The sequence below is a fragment of the Lepisma saccharinum genome, chromosome 1 (genome assembly GCF_977018435.1).
Source record: "Lepisma saccharinum chromosome 1, izLepSacc3.1, whole genome shotgun sequence".
Lineage (NCBI taxonomy): Eukaryota > Metazoa > Arthropoda > Insecta > Zygentoma > Lepismatidae > Lepisma > Lepisma saccharinum.
This window is the reverse complement of record NC_139229.1, coordinates 34,998,310-35,021,207: the sequence shown is the minus strand read 5'-3', so window position 1 is coordinate 35,021,207 and position 22,898 is coordinate 34,998,310. Positions and strand designations below refer to the sequence as shown.

At 37.5% G+C, this 22,898-nt stretch overlaps 1 protein-coding gene and 1 pseudogene across 10 annotated transcripts in view; both read left to right on the top strand.

Moving 5' to 3' along the window:
• The window catches only part of LOC145994416 (uncharacterized), a 574,460-nt gene that overhangs the window by 226,627 nt on the left and 324,935 nt on the right, over positions 1–22,898 (top strand). The window lies entirely within an intron of this gene.
• LOC145989972 (large ribosomal subunit protein eL30 pseudogene) lies at positions 2,758–3,167 on the top strand (annotated as a pseudogene).

The following is a 22,898-nucleotide window of genomic DNA, read 5'->3' as shown; positions in this document are numbered from 1 at the left end:
CTCTTACCATCAGGTTACCCAACAAGAATCCTGTAAACTATTCTTTCCTCTCCCATTCGTACCACATGTCCTGCCCACCTAAGTCTTCTTGATATAATAATTCTAATAATATCTGGACATGAATACCCTCTACCTACTTTATAATATAACTAGTGGCGAATGTACAATTTTCTGAAAGCCTACTTTTACTTCGGAGGAGGTAAGAAAGCTTACAACAGAAAAAATTATGAAATATTTTGTTTGATAGAATATAGTTGTTACAAAATGAATAGTATTACTTTACTTTTCTTTGCTAACAAATATTTCTCTTTTCTCTTTTAGGTAAGTTGACAAATTTAACAACACTATTCTTTGTATGAAAACCCGTACGGATGTAAGTAGCCTTTTGTTTTATATTTGTGCTAAACGTTTAGCAATTAGTTGTTAGGAGATAAATCACGCCCAACTCTTAATATCTTACACACTTGAATGATTGCTTTTGTTTAAGGAACCTTTATAATTACTTGTGATTCATCTTCACTTTTTTGATTTCATTCTTTTTTGTTTTCCTTGATTCTATCTGCATTTTTCACATGGTGCCTTTAGAACATTCATTTCTACTTTCTCCTTTTACTATTTATCTTAATTCTGTTCCTGTCAGGTTCGAGCTCAATTACAGTAGGCTACTTTAAACTCGTTATGCCGGCCTCTTTGACGGAGTGGTTATCACTAGGGTTCCCGGGTGTGAATCCCGGCCTTTGTAACTGTCCATTTATCAATTTCATCATATCATCACTCATCCTCATATTCGCGATAAGCCAAGAGTGGCAGAAAAAGCGAAGTAAAATAAACTAAATCAACCAATCAACTCATTGCTAACGTCCACGTATTTAACTTAAGTATGTCTTTTAATTTTCAATATTTGTGGTGTTAACTGCTGTGTACTGTCACGAGCAGAATTGAAATTGGGTTCAGGTATAAACAATAATTAAAGGTGAATGTAGAAATCCTTGCAGTTAGGCAACCATAATTACATAGTTAATTCGCACGTTGTGCCAATATAAGTGTATATCCTGTAAGGATTAGATATTGTGATGGATAATAACAATGGCGGATTGGAGTGTTACTCTTAGTTGGATCCGCGGTGGTGTAGTCGGTAGGACATCTGACTGTCACGCAGGAGACCTGGGTTTGATTCCCGGAGGGGGAGGGGTGATCTCAGGTGGGAAATTTTCCGGCTTTGTTCTTACATATAGCGGCTCCCGGGTTCACTTAGCCTGGAATAAATGGATACCTGTGGGTAAAGGCAATTGTAGCCTGGTGCTGATCACATCACCTTTACAAATGGCCGAGATTCCTCCTGTACGTGCCTTCATGGCACGGTGCACTGTGCGTGGAAAACTTTACCTTACCTTTACATTATTCTAAGGGCGTTTGGTTCGTGTCCCTACTATAGCATCCGCCTCATGATTTCAGTGGATATGTTTTGATTGAGTGATTGATTGATTTGCTTCATTTTACTTCGCTTTTTGTCCCACTTTTGGCTAATTTCCGAAAATGGGTATGAGAGGTGATATGGTGAAATTGATGAATAGACATCGCCGGGATTCGAACCCGCGACCCGTGACGCAGTGGATATGTTGTTTCATTTTAAAATGTAGTGATGATGATTCATGAAGCCAACTATGAAATTCGATGCAGCCTTCGTAAAGCATGAATTAAAATGAAGGTTATATAAGCCAAGACACACCGTACTACATTTTTCATAGAACCGCTGGTGATGACCCCAAGGCACCCATCCATACGAAATACCACTCTGGCACCAGGCTTTTCATAAGGTCTCAAAGCAGCAAGGGCTGTGCGTTCCTCCCTCGGCGCCTGCTTCCAATTCTGTTGTTGTTGCTTATCTTCTTATCCCCTCATTACAGGCCTTCCTTCAGCCTTCCTCCTCCTCCTTTTCGGGTAGTCAGAGCGCGTGCGCTTCCATCGTGGGGGCTTCCAGCCTCAATCCGAGGGCTAAAACCCCGGCTATCCTTTCCTTTGGGCAAAAGCGGGATGATTAATCCCTCAACCACCCCTGGTGACAATCCTGCAAAATGATTTGTGCTCGGAGAGTTCTGGCCCAAGTTTTGTTATCTTGTTTCGAATACATGGTCTTTTAATTACTAGTTTAGTCCTCCCCCCGTATTAATAAGCCCTGGCGCCTTTTCTCATTCTGTTGACGCTGTGAGAAATGTGTGTTAATACCTGCACAAGCCGAGGAACTAACTTCTCTCCCCGTCTGCATAATTCTCCGTCTTAGCCTCACTCTGGGGTTTCCAAGATTCGGTCGCCGACGATTGCGAGCTAATCAACAAACGGAGCCGGTGCAAGTGTTTGTGTATATTAACGTCCCACAACGTGGTGACGTAATTTGATTTCGACGCACATGCCTCTGCACTGTCCTTCAGAACAGCTCAACAGTGGAGCGTTCTTGGTTTGCTGCCACTGTCCAAGTTATTATTACTACAAGCAGTTCACGTCAATTTTTTGTGAAATATCTTAGTTTCACATTTTGTCATTTCACTTAAATTTATCCTAGAAGTATTCCTAAATTCATGTATGCTGGTATCTCTTTATTTTTCCAATACACAATTTCTCTCCAACATTCTTCTCTCTCCTACAACCTTATTATTTCTCCACGTTCTACTAATTGAGTGATTTGGTTTATACATATTATACGGCTTTCTGACACTTTTGGGGCGAAGATCCTGAACAGGATCTTTACGCATCCACAGTTAAGGAGCGTTTGCTCTGAGTTGAAGGGTACGACTTGAATAAAGCAAAAAAATGGTTACCCAGAAGAAGCAGAAAAACGCGATGGAGGGTATCAACTCTCGGTTGGTAATGATGTCTGAGAAATACGTCCTTGGCCACAAGCAGACATTGAGAACTTTGCGGCAAGGAAAGGCAAAACTTTTGATCATTGCCAACAATTCTCCTCTAGTAAGGAAATCAGAAATTGAGTACTATGCTATGTTGGCAAAAAATTGGAGTTCATCACTACACAGGAAACAATATTGAACTGGGCACAGCTTGTGGTAGATACTTCAGAGTGTGCACATTGTCAATCACAGATCCAGGAGATTCGGATATCATACGGTCAATGCCTGCAGATGGACAATGAACTTGATCTGTAAATTGTGTGCAATAAAAGCCGTATGTGTGTGAGTGATGATATGATGAAATGATGAAGTGATACTCACAAAGAACACCCATATCCAGACCTGGATTCGAATCCGAGATCTCTGGCGTCGTGGTGTTGTGCTAACCTCTCCGCCACGGAAGTCGGCTACAAGTTATATTAAACTTTTAAGTTCGGATTTCCATTCAATTCAATTCCACTATTTGCATGATCGGATCAACACTTTTTCGAACAGCTTTACCTTAATGTTGATTGATTGATTGATTTGGTTTATTTTACTTTGCTTCTCTGTCGGTTTTTGCTAATCACGACTATGAGGATGAGTGATAATATGATGAAACTGATGAAAGGACACTCACAAAGAACACCCATTTCCAGCCGGGATTTGAACCCGAAATACATACTTAAGTTAAATACGTGAACGTTAGCAATGAGTTGATTGGTTGATTTAGTTTATTTTACTTCGCTTTTTCTGCCACTCTTGGTTTATCGCGAATATGAGGATGAGTGATGATATGATGAAATTGATAAAGCGACAGTCGCATAGGCCGGGATTCAAACCCGGTAACCCTAGTAATAACAACTTCGCCAAAGAGGCCGGCATAACGAGTTGAAAGTAGCCTACTGCTGACCACTACATCACGGCGGTCGAAATAATTCAAATGGAGAAACATCTGAAATAAATGGAAGGTCGATGCAAGGTGGAAGAAATAAAAAAAACAGTTGAAGTGGAATCATCAAGTTCTGTTTGCCTCGAACATTATTAAATTGCAGGCCAAAAGGAAAAATCAATTTAGAAAGATCATATTGTCGATGGAATGATCACATGTATGTAGTCACATAACTGGCTTTGGGTATCCAGACCAGCAAGAGAAAGAAGAAGAGAGACTACATATAGGATGCTTTGTTTTATGTATATTACTTGCACCTCTTGATATGTTCCCAGATATTCCTGGAAAATTCTCCAATTTTTTCACCAATACCTGTAAAAGCATTCAAGAACAAAATATTAAAAAAGGAACAGAAGAGGAGAAAGTGGTGGGGAAGAATCGAAAAGGCCAGAAGGCGAAGAGAGTTCGTTGCAAGATATTGGAAAACGATGAATCATGAAATTAAAACTGAAAAGCAGGAGTGTTAATAATGATAATTAATATTTTCACGCACGATCAACGAAGCAGAGCGAAGGCAAGGATTGGAATTTCTCTTGCCAACTGAACCTCTGCTTGCGAGGACTTGGAAGGCACCGGGGCAACGAATCTTTATCTGCTCCAGTACTCTCCAGGCCCGTCTCTCTCTTTCTCTCAGTGCTCTCTCTCCCTTTTTGTCTCTGCCTATCTATCCCTCCCTTTTCTCTGCGTACTGTCTCCCATCTCTCTTTTTTCCTCTGCATATCTCTCCCCTAATCTCTGTCTGCCTATCTCTGCTTCAGTGTATATCTGTCTGTCTGAGTCTCTGTCTTACTCTGTCTTTTCTCTGCCCTACTTTTTTCTCTACTCTCTTATCTGTTCTTCTGCGCTCTCTCTCTCTCTCTCTCTCTCTCTCTCGTTCTCTCATTTATATGAGTATCTCTTCTAATCTTCGTTTTGTATGCACCTACCTCTGTATATACTGTTTCTATGCTTCTCTTCTCTCTGCGCATCTCTCTCCATATTCCCTGTCTGTCTATCTCTCCCTCTGGGTATCTCTCTCTCTTTTCTCTGAGTATTACTCTTGATCTCTCTCTCTCTCTCTCTCCCAACTCTCTCTCCCTCTCTCTTTTATCTGCGTATCTCTTCTCCTAATCGCCGTTTCTATACCTCTGTATATATCTGTCTGTCTGTCTCACTCGCTCTTTTTTCTGCGTATCTCTCTTCTACTCTCTCTCTCTCTCTCCATCTATATATATATCTCTCTCTCTCTCTACCTATCTCTGCCTCTGTGGATGTATCTCCCTTCTCTGCATATCTCTCTTCCTATTCTTTTTTTTTGCGCATCTATCTCACTACTTTTCCTCTCTCTCTGTTTTCTCTGTGTATCTCTCGCCCTACTGTATCTCTGTTTTGTGTATCTCTCGTTCTCTGTCTGCATGTCTTACTCTCTCTCCCTCTTCTTTATCTATCCGGGTACCTGTCGCTCTTTCCCCACTACCTATGGATCTGACTGTATCTCATGGCACCTAGACGGATTTTGGCTTAGTGCTTATTAGCCCCTTGCACTATTGTAGGGCAAAGTTATATCAAGACATAGCACTGCCACTGAGTCTATATGTTCCTATTCCTTTATATTATCTTCCGTTTTGAATAACTGATACGCAACAGTAAATAATCCTCACACAAAAACAAAATAAATCGATGCACTTCTTCTTGTTTTAATCCTACTTTATGAACTGGTAGGCCAATCAGGACTGGACCTACAGTTTAAAGTTGGATCCGAACCGCTATCGACTTCACCAGACATCCAACCCTGTACCCCTTGATAACAAGGCGATGGCATTTGCACCATGCCATCGGAGAGGAAGTCTTTCGGATTGAAAAATCTGCACGTAGCTAATATAAATTTAAACAATATTTCTTATGTTGCAGCACAATCAGCGTCTAAACTTACGTGAAAAACTGACGTAATCTAACTATACTGCAAAGGACCTTTATCGTTCTCTTTCCCTTTTTCGCTCTGTTTTCGCTCTCTTCCTTCCGGGGTTGCTCTTAGGGGAGTTCTTGAGGTGGTACTACGCAGTCCCTTAAGTGTTTCCAAATGAAAACAGCGAAAAGTCACCATCTGAATTGCTTCCGAGAAGAGAAACTTCATCGGTTTGTTATTTCATGATCTTATCTTATCTTGACCACCTCGTGCTTGTACCGAGGAAAATCTTAGCATTAAATTCCTATGAATGGAAATTTAAAATAATGTTATCATTCGGATTGTCATTGCTTAGTAATACGAAAATTTAAATTCTGTGTCAAGTTTCTTCTTTCAGTAGTCTTGGTAAATACAGGGATTGGAAAAATGCAAGTGCTTTGACCAAAGGTTTTTATTTTCGTAATTCTTGCCCTCAGCCGATTTTAACTGGCTGTAACGTCTGAATTCCCGGGAGTGGACCTGAAGAATACCTCCACAGGCAATTGAACCCAGACCCCTTCGCGGAAGAAGTATCAAATAACATTTTCTTTGTTTCCAGTCCGCCTCTTGAGGAACGCACATTTTTGTGTATGTGAAAAATTGGACGCATGTTTCGAGAGTGTGATGCTTGATTGAATTAGGTTATTTTACGCTTAATCTGCCACTTTTGGCTAATCGTGAAGATGAGAATGAGTGATCATTATTCAAGGGACACTCACAGAGAACACCCATGCCTAGGTCTGGATGCGAAACCGGGACTCCTGGCGTCGTAGCGCGCTGTGCTAACCACTCCGCCACGGAGGTTGTCGAGAAAGTGATGCTTAAGACATATCCTCCTCTTCTTCTTCTTTTTCTGCTCCTTCTGTCTTTACAGCTTTGTGGATGCCTCAATGATTTCAAAATTTTCTCTGGACTTAGCCATCTTCATTATCTCGTTGAATGTCTTCTTGTTTTCTTGCTATTTCTTCCACCATGTCCTCGTGCAACTTTCTTGCTCTACCCCTTGGTCTTCTTCCTTCTGGTTTTGCATGTAGAAACTGGTTAGCTTTCCTTTCCTCCTACATTCTGGTTACATGTTAAAACCGTTTCATTTGTCTTGTAGCCAGTTTGTATTCGACTGATGTTTGCTCTAGATCTTCTCTTATCTTCTCATTTCTTCTTTTTTGTGATTTTTGTACAGTCACCGGCAATACAAATGCGACTCCTACATCCTGAAGTACTAGCTTCGCTGCAAGGCGTCATATGTATTGCCTAACTCTACAGCGGTAGTAAAAGTTGCCATTGGAAATTTGCTATTAACATCCACTTGTCGTCGTACAGTTAGACAACACTTATAACGCTTTGCAGCGAAGCGAGTATTTCAGGATCTATACCCTAGCCACACTGTTTCCGGGCCCCCATTCACAGCACAGAACGGCTATTTTGACAAAATCGTATTTCCTTGCTGGCTGCTTTGGCTTCAATTTTGGCGCATCTTGCCTTCGCCGGGAGGGCAGCGGTAGACCTAATTGGTAATTTGACCGCAAGTTTCTTCGTAGGTAAAGGTCTCAACAACGGGTGACTGCCATTAAGGCATTCTCCACCCTGGTTGTTACGGCGATGGTACTCTAGGTGTCCCATTTTTATTGCTGGTGACTGTACATCAGAAACTGCAGTACGTTCGCATGGTACAGTCACCACCAAAAATAGGCTGTTCATACAAAATAGTTTTTATATTGGAGCCCTATGTCAGACACAGGATTTATGTATTTTAGTTATACTAGCTTTTGACTTAACGATAGTTTATGTGAAAAGCCGATTAGTACAGTCAGCAGTAAAATGTCGTTCTTAAGGACTTACTGAAGAACATGCTTACTTAAAAAACAGCCTACCATTACCAGGCTTCTTTTCGGAAAAGAAATATAAATAAGTGCATTTCAAAGTGTGCTTTAATAATCCCGTGGTGGCCTCCGTGCTAGAGTGGCGATCACATCACTCATTCTACGACGCCAAGGACCTCGTGCTGGGGCCTGGGTGTTCATTGTGAGTGTCTCTTCAACAATTCCATCACATCGTCACTCATCTTCATCTTCACGATTATCCAAATGTGGAAAAAATGCAAAGTAAAATAAACCAAATCAATCAATTAATAATTCCGTATCACAGACAATTGTCTTCCGATTGTACAAGTAGAGAAAAAATAAACTTTCCTTACCACTATGCAACCTGGATTACGGCTGCGCATTGCAGATAGAACATTTTTTTCAAATGCTAGGCAGTTTCTGGGGCATGGAGGATTTATTTTTCTTTCTTCAACAGCAGTCTTTCCATTTATAATAAATCTGGACTCAAATAAGCTAGGTTGGCAACACTATACGTGTCTAGAGAGGGGGAGAGGCTGGAGAACTGAACCTTCAGCTCCGTCCTTGGCTGAGGCTCGGCTAATTAGTTGATTTGTAGTGGCGGCTCCAACTACTAGAGGGGTCTCTAATGCAATCTAAATTTTTCATTCCTCAACTCAGTTAAGACGAGGGAAGTGGTCGGAAAGGAGAAGAGAGGGGAGGGGAGGGGGGATAAAGGGCCACAGCAGGTAGAATTGCAAGGGGAGGTAGTTAAAGGTACAACCTTTAACCCCATTTCTTTTTTCCTTCATTCTCTCTCTCTCTCTCTCCTTCTTAAAGAGCCCTGGTTTTTCTCTTCCACGCTTTTTTCCTTTCCATCCAGAACAAGGAGGGATTTATCCTGAGGGTGTGTGGAACTGCAAGGTTATGCTGGTCAGGCAGGTACGAGAGAGGGGCCTACAGGATCGGTTCGGTTTACTAATTCCGACGGCGAAAATGAGTTACGGGGGCCCAAATTGACAAAGCAACTACGGGCGCAGTGTAAAATGGTTCCCAGGGAACGCGGGACAGTTGCTTGTGGTTTCCACTCCGGCTCGAAGACCTGGTGTTCGGTTGCCCTTCTGTGCAATCAGAGTCAGCATAATGCTAGATGTGCTCGCTGGGATACTTAGCACGCTGGTTCTTGGGGACATCGTCTGCAAATGAATCCACGAAGGTCGTTGTCCTTTTAAAATATTCATATTGTTTCGGACAAACGTAAGTAAAGCCAGACCTAGGCTATTTTGAACCCGTCACGTGATACGGGGTTCAACCCCTTACCTTATCTAAAATGTAACTAATAACAAAATTGCAATGTCGGAAACTAAAATATTCTGATTTCAATTAAAAGCAGAGGCTGTAAAAGGGCACTCAGCACACACAAGGACAAAACACAGAACAACACACACACACACACACACACACACACAGTCCTTCGAAGATTATACTGGCCGTAGGACCAGACGCCAGAGCCTCGTTAGTCTGCAAAATGCAGTCCAGGAAGTGAGGTTGACAATTGGGTGTACTACATGGAAGGGGCACCCCTCATACCCCACGTCATTAATACATATGGATTTACTTTCCCTACTTTGGTAACAGGTAATGTTTATCCCTTATATATATATATATATATATACATATAATGTGTGTGTGTGTGTGTGTGTGTGTAACAAACATGTTTCCACTTTGAAGCCATTCGTGTGTCGTAACGAACATGTTTACCCTGTTGACTGTTCATTCGTGTGTCGTAACAAACATGTTTCCCCTTTTGACTTCATTCGTGTGTCGTTACAGGCATCTTTTCTCTTTTGACTGTTCATTCGTGTTTCGTAACACACATATTTCCCGTTTTGATTGTATCAATTTACAGTCAAAAGGAGAAGCATATCTGTTTCGACACAGGAATTAACTTCTAAGATGTTTGTTTCATGCGCCAACTTTATGTTACAATTACTTCAGAACTACTTGACGTATTACAATGTAACAAACGTCATTCTTAATGTCTATTTTCCTAGTTTCAATTGCGCTAAAATAATGTGGGGTTTCTATTTTAAAGAAACGTACCTTACGTGATTGAAGGTATTCCATCCACTAATTCCATGAGCCCCTCTCATAACGTTATGTCTGTAAAAATAAGTATTTATTGTTTTTCACGAAATATTTCCGGTGACAATATTAGATGACTCACCCTGTATATATTGCATGTTATTTCTCACATGATACACGAGCAGGAAGGAGAGAAGCTGAATCTTTTCGTATATATCCACTTATATAGTCCACATGTCCCTTGCAGCAACCCACAAACAAAGGCGTTCCTGTTTTCAACATGATTTTCTCTTAGGGGAGAAGAAGATTAGCAAAACTAATTGTCACACTGCCTGCCCATCGCTACATGCTCACGTACAGCTTGCGTCTCTCCGAACGAGCAAAGGTGAGATACATGCGTGTGTTGACAAAACAGTAACCGTTTGTTATTCGCGCGTCTTCCACGTACACGCGTTTTGTCCTTTTATATTAATGCCCGGAGCTTGGGGAGAGACATGTTGCTAATTGAGTTCGTATACATCATGCAGTTTCGCACGTGCGTGCATGTTGAAACGCGAAATGCGCGCAAGTGTAGTTGTTTTATGCGAGTAACTTGTCTTTCTCTTTGACTGTCGCTCCGGGGGAAAGCGCCATAATTTAGATTCGTTAGGAAGAGGACGAGAGGGAGACATTAGGGGCGGCAGGGAACAGGCTGCTTACTAATGCACTATATGGCCCTCCTATTTTTGCGCACAGGTGCGGCGCATGGCTAACAGGGATCAGGGAGATGCAAGGAGCAATAACTATAATAACGTTTTCTATTTGTATCTTGGTTATTTTGCGTTATGCTTCTGTCATTTTAGGATAATCGAAATGTTAGGTATGAATGATGATATACAGATGAAGGAGAAACGCAATTGAAAGGTGGCGCTGACTCCGTATAACTTTTGGAATTCCAATAAAGAAAGAACAAAGGAAAAAGAGAAGAAAGAAAGATAGAAAGAAGAAAAGAAAGAAGTAAAGAAAGAAAAGGAGAAAGAAAGAAAGACCAGAGAGAGAGAGGAGAAGGGAAAGAGAGAGGAAGATTGGTTAAAGAAAGGAGGAGAAAGAGGGAGAAGAGAAAAGAAAGAAAAAATGAAATGGAGAGTGTGAGAAAGAAATATAGAGATGAAGGAGAGATAGAAAATGTAAGAAGGGGAAAAAGAACGAATGAGAGACGGGGAGAGAGAGATTTACGGATGCTTCTCTCTCTTTTTTCTTTCGCTGTTTTCTTTCTTCCCCCTTTCTCTCAAGAAAGAGAGAGAATCATTTTGGAGCAAGATCGACAAATTATGACTATCTAAATATAAGTATGGTGTCATTATAATGACGTCCGCGTCCCACAGAAACGTATAGAGGATATCACAAACAATTTGCGTCAGTACCATTTTGTCACTGGTGCGCCGTTTCGGCGCTACAGAAACTCAAAATAAGCCAATTTTGCTGCATAAATGAATTGTGTATCTGCTGGGTTTTGCACTGTCGTATTGTGAATATAGAAAGTTTAGAGTCTTATGTGTATTTTAATCTCATAATACGACTTGATTTGTATTATTTACCGTCGCTTTTCTACCACTTTTGGCTAATCGCGACGATGACGATGAGTAGTTATATGATGAAATTGATTGCTGATTGATTTCTTTTATTTTACTTCACTTTTCTGACACTTCTGGCCAATCACAACGATGAGGATGAGTTGTGATATGATGAAATCGATGAAGGGACACTCACAAATAACACCCATACCAAACAGGAATTCGAATCCGGGAATCTCATAATACGAAACAATCATGCAGACAACAGTGGTCACGTGTCTTTTATTCGCTTCAATCATACTCATTCAGCATATTGCAAAATGTTGGATGCTTTACTTCAGTTCATTGATACCGTGCAGTAAAGCATATTGACTATTTGTTACCTCGTTGAGTGTTCTAAATTAGCTACAAATGAGCACTACTTGGGATTGATCATTAGTACAAATGACCGTATTGTATTTCCGCTTCGGCATGTCACACATTCTCAACTGACAATTTAAACATTAAGAATATTGATCAGAGAAACTTTGTTCTTAGGATAAAATTGCATATTGATGTTTTATATTCAACTGTGAACTCAGTCATGTGAGTTAAAATTTTGGTCGTCTAATTCTTGACTTCTAGAACAATTAAGAAATAAATAATGTGCTACATTAGCCATGTGAGAAGTTAACGATTCGATCCAGTTACTTAGAACTTTAATTGGAGAACAAGACAGTCTAGAAAGATAAATTGGTGTTGATGGAGTGATCTATTAAAGGCTTTCGTGTTGCACAGGCTGAGGTTCTCTCAAGGCAACAAGCCGACCTCGCTGGCGGAGTGGTTAGCACAGCGCGCTACGATATCAGTGGTTCCTAGTTAGAAACCCGGCCTGGGAATGGGTGTTTTTTGTGAGTGTCCTTTCATCAACTTCATCATAACATCACTCATCCTCATCTTCACGATTAGCCAAGAAGTGGCAGAAAAGCGAGTACAGTAAAACCGCGTTAATCCGAACCCCGATAAGCCGGACTTCGCTTAATCCGGACAGGCAAAATGAAAAAAAAAAAAGCAGAATGTAAGGTTTTAAATGTGGCTTATCATCCCATTAGTCCGGATTAACGAGGTTTTACTGTAATATAAACCAAATCAATCAATCAATCAATCGAGGAAACAAAATTAGCGAATTCACTCTATCGACACGATAATAGCCATGTTGAGTATCATGCCGGACCCTGTGGCCGAGTGGTTAGCACATCGCGCTGCGACTCCAAGGGTCCCGGGTTCGAATCCCGCTTGGGCTTGGTTGTTTGTGAATGTCCATTCATCAATTTCATCATTTCATCACTCATTCCCATCTTCGCAAATTAGCCAAGAGGCACAAAACGCGAAGTAAATAAAATAAAATAAATCAATCAATCATGTTGAGTATCATGAAGTGTTGCTTGTTTTCACTGTCCCTGTAACTATCTCCTTAGCAGTAATTAACAATCTTAGTATTGATTCATAAGGACACTCACCAACTTCAACAAAACTTAACTAAATTTATCTCTCTGCAATTTGTTACAAATATTTATGTTAATATTATGATTGACTGTTAGTTCTCGTAATTCTCTGGTAATTCCACTGTTTTTTTTCTATGTCTGTGAGCCCTACTTTTTGTGAAACCTCTTGAAGATTTTGTGGATATGAAATCAACTTTGTCCGATTTGTGAAGGTTTTCGAAAATATTTCCTGTTTGCAAAATATAATTTGGAATGAGTGTATCAGTGAAGATAAAGTACGAGTAAATGTGTATTGGACCGAAACAATATTCCAATCAATTTTTACCATATGTTTGAAGCGTTCATTGTTATAAGTTGAATCGCAAGAACATATTTATCTGTTGGTTTTGCTGTTATGTACCCTCTTCATCCAGGTAAAATTAGATAGCTGACCTTTTTCCCACATGAGGGAGAAAATTTCTGTTTTCTTTTTATGTCTTCTGACGATCTTTCTCGTAACGTTCGTAGACTGTCCGGGTATGTTATAATTCGTGTATCTACCCTTTCCTGATGGAAAGAGACCTGTAGGGAGGCCAAGACGAAGATGGAGGGACAACGTTGAGATGGACCTAAAGGAAATCGGTAGGGATGGAAAAGAGTATATAGATCTTGCTCAAGATAGGGAAAGATGGAAGGCCTGTGTTGCTGCAGCCATGAACCTTCGGGTTTAAGAAGGCTAAAGAGTTAGTTAGTTAGTATCTACCCTTTGATTTCAATCACGGTTTACGTAAGGAGCATAAGATGCTAACCAGCTGCTTGCAACGTACTCCAGGTGGACATCAGTCGTCAGAAAGTTAGTCCGCTACTCCTTTAGTCGGGAACATGAGAATCTTTGCAAATCATCAGAGCTTGATGGGTAGAAAAGAAATACAACACAGTATTCAAAGTTAAACGAAGTTTTATAATCACTTATATTTCCTATCGTATATGGACTTACAAGCAAGGTACAGATTTGCTTACATTTCAATTCACATCACAATCACTAAACACACTTGCATATAGAATTAACGTTGGACAAGAGAAACGTAAATACACGAAAGTTTCTGTACTTAATTATTATTTCCGAATATAGCCAGAATGAAACGAAAATAATTACCAATTACGCTATTCGGGCATTCCATTAATCGTTACCACGTTTCTGTTGATTTCTCAACTTCACCTGTTTTCTGAGTCTGTCGTCAGGTGAAAAACATTCAGGTGGGTTCACTTCCTCTGCTGAGATGAGAAAGTGACGTCAACACGAACTGATTATGACGTATATCTAAACATATACACAAGTTCCAACCATAACTGTATCAATCTAACTATAGTTGTCTGTGACAGCTTGCACATTATTTGAAGTAACAAACATTTTAAAAATCTTAACTTCTTACAAATATAAATCCTTAAACTCTCAGGTTCGTTACATGCTTGATGAACGTAATAATAATAATTGAAACGAAAGAAAGCTCATTGTACAATATAACAATTTCGTGAGCTCCTAGGATTGGGCCTGCAAGCCTGAGCCTAATTGACCTGGGTCTACTAGGCCTAGGGTATGCTTTACCTGGATCTACTGGGCCTGGTTGTACAGTGGGATCCATGAGTATTACCGTGCAAATTGTCCATGACTATTTTCATTAATTTTTCTCTTGCATCCTATGTGTTATTATGCGATGGATTTTTATGTATGGTGGTGCAGAAGTTGTCTGGAGCTTGTCTTGAGTTTTCTTTTAATTCTTGAACTTCTTATTGGGTCAAATAAAATGCACGAACATGGTGATGGACAATTTGCGAGATAATACTCATGGATCCCACTGTACTAAGGTGTTTTTAGCCTGGGTCTACTTAGCTTAGACCCACACTGTAAAGTGTTGACTATAGAATGTCTGTTTCAGACCGTCTACTTCTGCTCCCATCCAACTACTGTAAAATGACCATGACCGATTTTAATGACCTTTACATTGTTATCGTAATTAATACAATTTTAACGACTCAGTTTTAAAATTACATTTGCAGGTGACGCAACTGCAACAAATAACCATCATCTATCTGTATGCGTGATAAAACATTTATATTTAATCCTGCTGTTGTGATCGAGTCATATTGACCCGAAACGATATTTTATGTGTATATAATTCTTGTATTCATTTTTGCACAAAGCTGTACTCCCGTGACATTATGTTTATAGTGGGTTGCTTGGTTATTCAAATTAATATATATATATATATATATATATATATATATAAAACATTTTTTATTATCACTACATACCCTTAATGGTGTGTTCGGGCTAATATGACCTGAAGTCGTTATATGAACTTTTAATGTATATATAAATGTATTATTATTACTAATAAAATTAGGAAAGAAAAGGAAAGAATACAAAATAAAAGCTATGAAAAGCAAATGTTGCCATATTTCACTACAAAAGTAAGCAAAATTTGAACACTACAACAGGGTTAAGCAAATTACATTGTAAATTAACAGATTGTTAAATTTTAACTGTAGAATACTGTAATTCTTAGGGTAACTTCCAACTGTAAATCTGTCCGTGGTTCTAGGCTACCTTCTTAAACTCTATCCGTTCAACGCCATTACAGGTTAAAATCTGCAAGTAAAGATGGGAACATTCCAATCTGTCACGTCTCCTGTAACATAGCGGCGATGTTTTATTAACATCATCTCCTCTCATGCGGAAACCCCTCTTCCTACCTTTTTTTTCTAAACCTATGCTCCATAAATCACATAGACGCTCAGCTGACGTCGCGCCAACATAGGCAAGGAAGCTTCAGATCTCATATTGGCTATTTTCCGTTCCCACGGCGCAGATTAAGTCGGTTTCCTTGTTAAATATTCATGCACGGAGGGAAGGATGAGAAAGGAAAAAAAAAATATCCAGAGTTCCAGAGGCGCGTAAACACAAGGCTCTTTAGGGACGTGAGGCTTACACTTTGAAGATTCTGTGCGGATGTTATGTCTTAGTGACGTCAATGGGGAAAGAAGGCATTAGCACACTTCCAGCACGGGGGTTATACACGCTGATGTCAGGTGTATTCTTGTGTCTGAAAAATTATTCTTAGTGTGCACCTTTCGTCCTCCGTGGCGGAGTGGTTAGCGCAGCGCGTTACGACAGAAGTTCCAGTTTTGAATCTCAGCCTGGGCATGAATGTTCATTGTGACTTTCCCTTTAATTCCTTTGAAACGATTGTGTCTGATCTTGTCAATTAATGCATTATTAGTGCATCAAAAGGGACATCAGCTGGTAAAAGTACTCTTTGATGCATCAGAAGGAAATGTTAGGGGACTTTCCACGAAAAGTGGTCCTACTCCATGTAAATAATGAAATGAATGAAAATGAGAAATGAATTAATCTGAAAATTATTAACTAACTAACTCTCTAGCCTTCTTAAAGCCGACGGTTCATGGCTGCAGCAACACAGGCCTTCCATCTGTCCCTATCCTGAGCAAGATATACGTATATACTCTTTTCCATCTCTACCGATTTCCCTTAGGTCCATCTCAACATTGTCCCTCCATCTTCGTCTTGGCCTTCCTACAGGTCTCTTACCATCAGGTTTCGTAACAACAATCCTGTAAACTCTTCTTTCCTCACCCATTCGTGCCACATGGCCTGCCCACCTAAGTCTTCTTGATTTAATCACACTTATAATATCTGGACATGAATACAAATTATGTACTTCTAAATTATGTAATCTTCTCCACTCATCTGTCTTCTCATCCCTTTTAGGTCCAAATATTTTCCTAAGGATCTTATTTTCAAATACTCCCAATTTATGTTCCTCTTTCAATGTAAGGGACCAAGTTTCGCATCCATATAGCTAATAATACAGGCAAAATTACTGTTTTGTATATTTTAACTTTTAGTTCTTAGATATTAAACGAGACGACAAATGTTTATGAAGAGAAAAAGTAGCATGCATTTCCTGAATTAAGCCTGCTTTTTATTTCCTCTTTAATATCATTTTAATTTGTTAGTATTACTCTTAAGTACTTGAATTTGGAAACTGGTTCAAACGAGTTGTTATCAATAATTAGATTTTGATTATTACCTAACACTTGGTTTCGGCCTGTAAGCATATATTTTGTTTTCTCTTTGCTAACTTCCAAACCTATCAATCTGGAAATTATTAGTGATTTTAATTGTATTACGGTTTAAATGTTTGTGAATGCATGTAATTTTCATATATCATTTTAATATCATCACCAAAAATTACTGGCGCCTGTAGCCTATAGGCTTCACAGACAAATTAAATCAACCTTTAAAGCGTCAAAACGTAACACATTTTCATTAATTATTTTAATGCATTCAGGCTATGTCATCATAATCAAGTTTTTTTTCATTTCTTAGCAGACACCACAAAGTATTTCATAATTAAATGAAATTATTTCATTTTGAATATTCTAATCCAATCTCATGTATAGAACCTTACATTCTGTGTGTGAAATGTCACACATGTAAAGCTGGAATGTCCAATTAGTAGTTTTTGCACTTAAATGTGTGTGGTGTTATGGAAACCAGGATAGATCCTACCTAAGGTGCAAAATGTTTGGTATTACCCTAGAGTCGCGGCGGTAAGGTGTCTGGCTGCTACGCGGGAGTCTCTGGATAGATTTTTCAGGGTGGGTTATTTCCGGTGAAAATCTTTCAGAGCATGTTCCAGCATTAGACGGCTCTGGTGTGCACCCAGTCTCGAACATATGTGAACCTGAAGCACTTCTGGGGTTAAAAGTGGCTGGAGCGTGGGGACCTAATAATAATAATAAATAATAAACATAATAATAATAATAATAATAATAATTTTATTATTATTATTATTATTATTATTATTATTATTATTATTATTATTATTATTATTTAAGTGGTGAACACGGCTTGACAACCAAATACATCCAGCGGCAATAAAAATGGGAAACTTAAATCCTGAAATAATCACTTCTCCCTGCTAGGCGTCATGTGTGTTGCCTAAATCTACGGCGTTGGTGGAAGTTCCAATTGAAAATTTGCTATTAAAATCCACTTACCGATGTAAAGTTTTGCCTTGCAGGGAAGAGAGTATTTCAGGATCTAGTCCCATTTGTATTGCCGGTGACTGTATATCATTATGTCAAAATGGCGAGATACAAAATTACAATATTAAAAAGATACATGAATATAAAATAATATAATAGATCATACAATCTTATACATCATCATAATTTCATATTGTAGCTTTCCACAAGTTCAGCTATTAAACCTCTGGCCTTTTCAAGAGATATTAGAATTGAAAAATTCCTCTTATTTCACTCAGTTAGGAATTTTATAAGATATATTATTCAGAAAGTATTCTAACTAACTAACTAACTTCTTAGCCTTCTTAAACCCGAAGATTCATGGCTGCAGCAACACAGGCCTTCCATCTTTCCCTATCTTGAGCAAGTTCTATATACTCTTTTCCATCTCTACCGATTTCCCTTAGGTCCATCTCAACATTGTCCCTCCATCTTCGTCTTGGTCTTCCTACAGGTCTCTTACCATCAGGTTTCCCAACAAGAATCCTGTAAACTCCTCTTTCCTCTCCCATTCGTGCCACATGGCCTGTCCACCTAAGTCTTCTTGATTTAATTATTCTAATAATGTCTGGACATGAATACAAATTATGTAGTTCTAAATTATGTAACCTTCTCCACTCACCTGTTTCCTCATCCCTTTTAGGTCCAAATATTTTCCTAAGGATCTTATTTTCAAATACTCTCCATTTATGTTCCTCTTTCAATGTAAGGGACCAAGTTTCACATCCATATAATACTATAGGCAAAATTACGGTTTTGTATATTTTAACTTTTAGTTTCTTAGATATTAAATAAGAAGACAAAAGTTTATGAAGAGAGAAGTAACATGCATTTCCTGAATTAAGCCTACTTTTTATTTCGTCTTTAATATAATTTTTATTTGTTGATATTACTCCTAAGTATTTGAATTTGGAAACTGGTTCAAACGAGTTGTTATCAATAATTAGATTTTGATTATTACCTAACACTTGGTTTCGGCCTGTAAGCATATATTTAGTTTTCTCTTTGTTAACTTCCAAACCTATCTCTTTATCAGTTTTGAAAAATATTTTAGCATTATTCTTAATTGTAATCACATCATCCCCTAATAAGTCTACATCATCTGCATATGCTAACAACTGAGTCACACCATTTAATTTTAGTCCTTCTTTAGTTTCGTTTACCTTCCTAACAGCATATTCTAAGGCAAAATTAAAGAGCAATGGAGATAATGCATCTCCTTGTTTTAACCCATCATGAATTGTAAATTTGTCAGACATATTAATACCCACACGAATTTTACTTTCTGTTTCACTGGTGCATATTTTTATCATACTAACAAGCTTCTTAGGTATTCCAAACTCGACTAATATATTATATAATTTATCTCTTTTGACCGAATCATATGCTTTTTTGAAATCAATGAATAGCTGATGGACATTTTGATTATATTCCCACTTTTTTTCAAGTGTCTGTCTGATGTGAAAAATTTGATCTGTAGTTGATCTGTTACGTTTAAATCCACATTGATAATCACCTATAATTTCATTAGCATATGGTGTTAGTCTTGGTAAAAGAATGTTAGACAATATTTTGTATGTTGTTGAGAGTAGAGAAATTCCACGGTAATTATTGCAGTTCATTTTATCACCTTTTTTAAACACAGGAACAATTATGGATTCTTTCCACTGTTGAGGGATTTCTTCTTTATTGCATATTAAACAAATTAATTTATGAATTTGACATATTAATGAATTTCCACCATATTTAATTAACTCAGCTGGTATTAAATCAATGCCAGGTGCTTTGTTATTCTTTAGTCTTTTAATAGCATCTTTAACTTCAGTCAAGGTAGGTTCTGGAACTAAAGGTTCTGCTGTGTGGACTTCATTTACTTCTGATTTATCTCCTACATGGACATTTAAAAGGTCATTAGTAGTTCTTCCATCTATTTAGAATATCGCTTGGGTCAGCTAGAAAATCACCGTCTTTATCTTTTATCAAGTTTACTTTAGGTTGCCACCCCTTTCTAAACTCATTTACACCTTTATATAAATCTCTGATATTTTTATTTTTGCTGTTTGTTTCAATTTCGTGAATTTTGCTTTTCAAGTAATCTCTTTTTTTACTTCTAAACGTGCGGTTAACTTCTCGCTTTATTCTATTATAATTGTTTAGATTTGTATCATTAGAGTTATTTAACCACCTAAGTCTAGCCTGATTTCTTATTTCTATTAGAATATGACATTCATTATCAAACCATGGCTTACTTTTTCTTGGTTTATGGTATCCTATACTTTCTTTAGCTGCTGATTCTATTGCATTACGTATGTGCTCCCAATTCTTATTTACGTCTGTTTCATTTATATTTTCATCATCATTTAAATCCTGCAAAACATCAAATCTATTTGACAGTTTAATTTGGTAATCTTTCTTAATTCTTTCATCAGTAAACTTTCCTGTATCAAATTTTAGAACTTTTAGATTTTGTTGCTTATGATTTATCACTGAGAGTCTTTCTCTTAATTTAGCAATTACTAAATAATGGTCACTGGCACAGTCAGCTCTATGTGTACGAACGTCAATTATACTAGTATGCCTTCTCTTATCAATGAGAATATGATCTATCTGATTATGAGTTTTACCATCTGGAGAAGACCAGGTATATTTATGGATATCTTTATGTTTAAAAGTGGTACTTTTCACAATTAAATTCTTTGAGGTTGCAGTTTTACAGGGTAGGTGGTGTAAAATTATTTTAATAAACATACATGCACCAACGGAAGATAAAGATGATAATACTAAAGATGATTTTTATACAGAGTTAGAACAGGTCTTTGATAAATTTTCTCAGTATGATATGAAAATTCTGTTAGGTGACTGTAATGCACAGATTGGCAAAGAAGAGACATTTAAACCCACGATTGGTAAAGAAAGTCTTCATGAATTAAGTAATGATAATGGTATAAGATTGATTACTTTTGCAACCTCAAAGAATTTAATTGTGAAAAGTACCACTTTTAAACATAAAGATATCCATAAATATTCCTGGTCTTCTCCAGATGGTAAAACTCATAATCAGATAGATCATATTCTCATTGATAAGAGAAGGCATACTAGTATAATTGACGTTCGTACACATAGAGGTGCTGACTGTGCCAGTGACCATTATTTAGTAATTGCTAAATTAAGAGAAAGACTCTCAGTGATAAATCATAAGCAACAGAATCTAAAAGTTCTAAAATTTGATACAGGAAAGTTTACTGATGAAAGAATTAAGAAAGATTACCAAATTAAACTGTCAAATAGATTTGATGTTTTGCAGGATTTAAATGATGATGAAAATATAAATGAAACAGACGTAAATAAGAATTGGGAGCACATACGTAATGCAATAGAATCAGCAGCTAAAGAAAGTATAGGATACCATAAACCAAGAAAAAGTAAGCCATGGTTTGATAATGAATGTCATAATCTAATAGAAATAAGAAATCAGGCTAGACTTGGGTGGTTAAATAACTCTGATGATACAAATCTAAACAATTATAATAGAATAAAGCGAGAAGTTAACCGCACGTTTAGAAGTAAAAAAAGAGATTACTTGAAAAGCAAAATTAACGAAATTGAAGCAAACAGCAAAAATAAAAATATCAGAGATTTATATAAAGGCGTAAATGAGTTTAGAAAGGGGTGGCAACCTAAAGTAAATTTGATAAAAGATAAAGACGGTGATTTTCTAGCTGACCCAAGCGATATTCTAAATAGATGGAAGAACTACTTTAATGACCTTTTAAATGTCCATGTAGGAGATAAATCAGAAGTAAATGAAGTCCACACAGCAGAACCTTTAGTTCCAGAACCTAACTTGACTGAAGTTAAAGATGCTATTAAAAGACTAAAGAATAACAAAGCACCTGGCATTGATTTAATACCAGCTGAGTTAATTAAATATGGTGGAAATTCATTAATATGTCAAATTCATAAATTAATTTGTTTAATATGGAATAAAGAAGAAATCCATCAACAGTGGAAAGAATCCATAATTGTTCCTGTGTTTAAAACAGGTGATAAAATGAACTGCAATAATTACCGTGGAATTTCTCTACTCTCAACAACATATAAAATATTATCTAACATTCTTTTAACAAGACTAACCCCATATGCTAATGAAATTATAGGTGATTATCAATGTGGATTTAAACGCAACAGATCAACTACAGATCAAATTTTTCACATCAGACAGATACTTGAAAAAAAGTGGGAATATAATCAAAATGTCCATCAGCTATTCGTTGATTTCAAAAAAGCATATGATTCGGTCAAAAGAGATAAATTATATAATATATTAGTAGAGTTTGGAATACCTAAGAAGCTTGTTAGTATGATAAAAGTATGCACCAGTGAAACAGAAAGTAAAATTCGTGTGGGTATTAATATGTCTGACAAATTTACAATTCATGATGGGTTAAAACAAGGAGATGCATTATCTCCATTGCTCTTTAATTTTGCCTTAGAATATGCTGTTAGGAAGGTAAACGAAACTAAAGAAGGACTAAAATTAAATGGTGTTACTCAGTTGTTAGCATATGCAGATGATGTAGACTTACTGGGGGATGATGTGAATAAAATTAAGAATAATGCTAAAATATTTTTCAAAACTGCTAAAGAGATAGGTTTGGAAGTTAACAAAGAGAAAACTAAATATATGCTTACAGGCCGAAACCAAGTGTTAGGTAATAATCAAAATCTAATTATTGATAACAACTCGTTTGAAACAGTTTCCAAATTCAAATATTTAGGAGTAATATTAACAAATGAGAATTATATTAAAGAGGAAATAAAAAGTAGGCTTAATTCAGGAAATGCATGTTACTTCTCTCTTCATAAACTTTTGTCTTCTCTTTTAATATCTAAGAAACTAAAAGTTAAAATATACAAAACAGTAATTTTGCCTGTAGTATTATATGGGTGTGAAACTTGGTCCCTTACATTGAAAGAGGAACATAAATTGAGAGTATTTGAAAATAGGATCCTTAGGAAAATATTTGGACCTAAAAGGGATGAGGAGACAGGTGAGTGGAGAAGGTTACATAATTTAGAACTGCATAATTTGTATTCATGTCCAGAC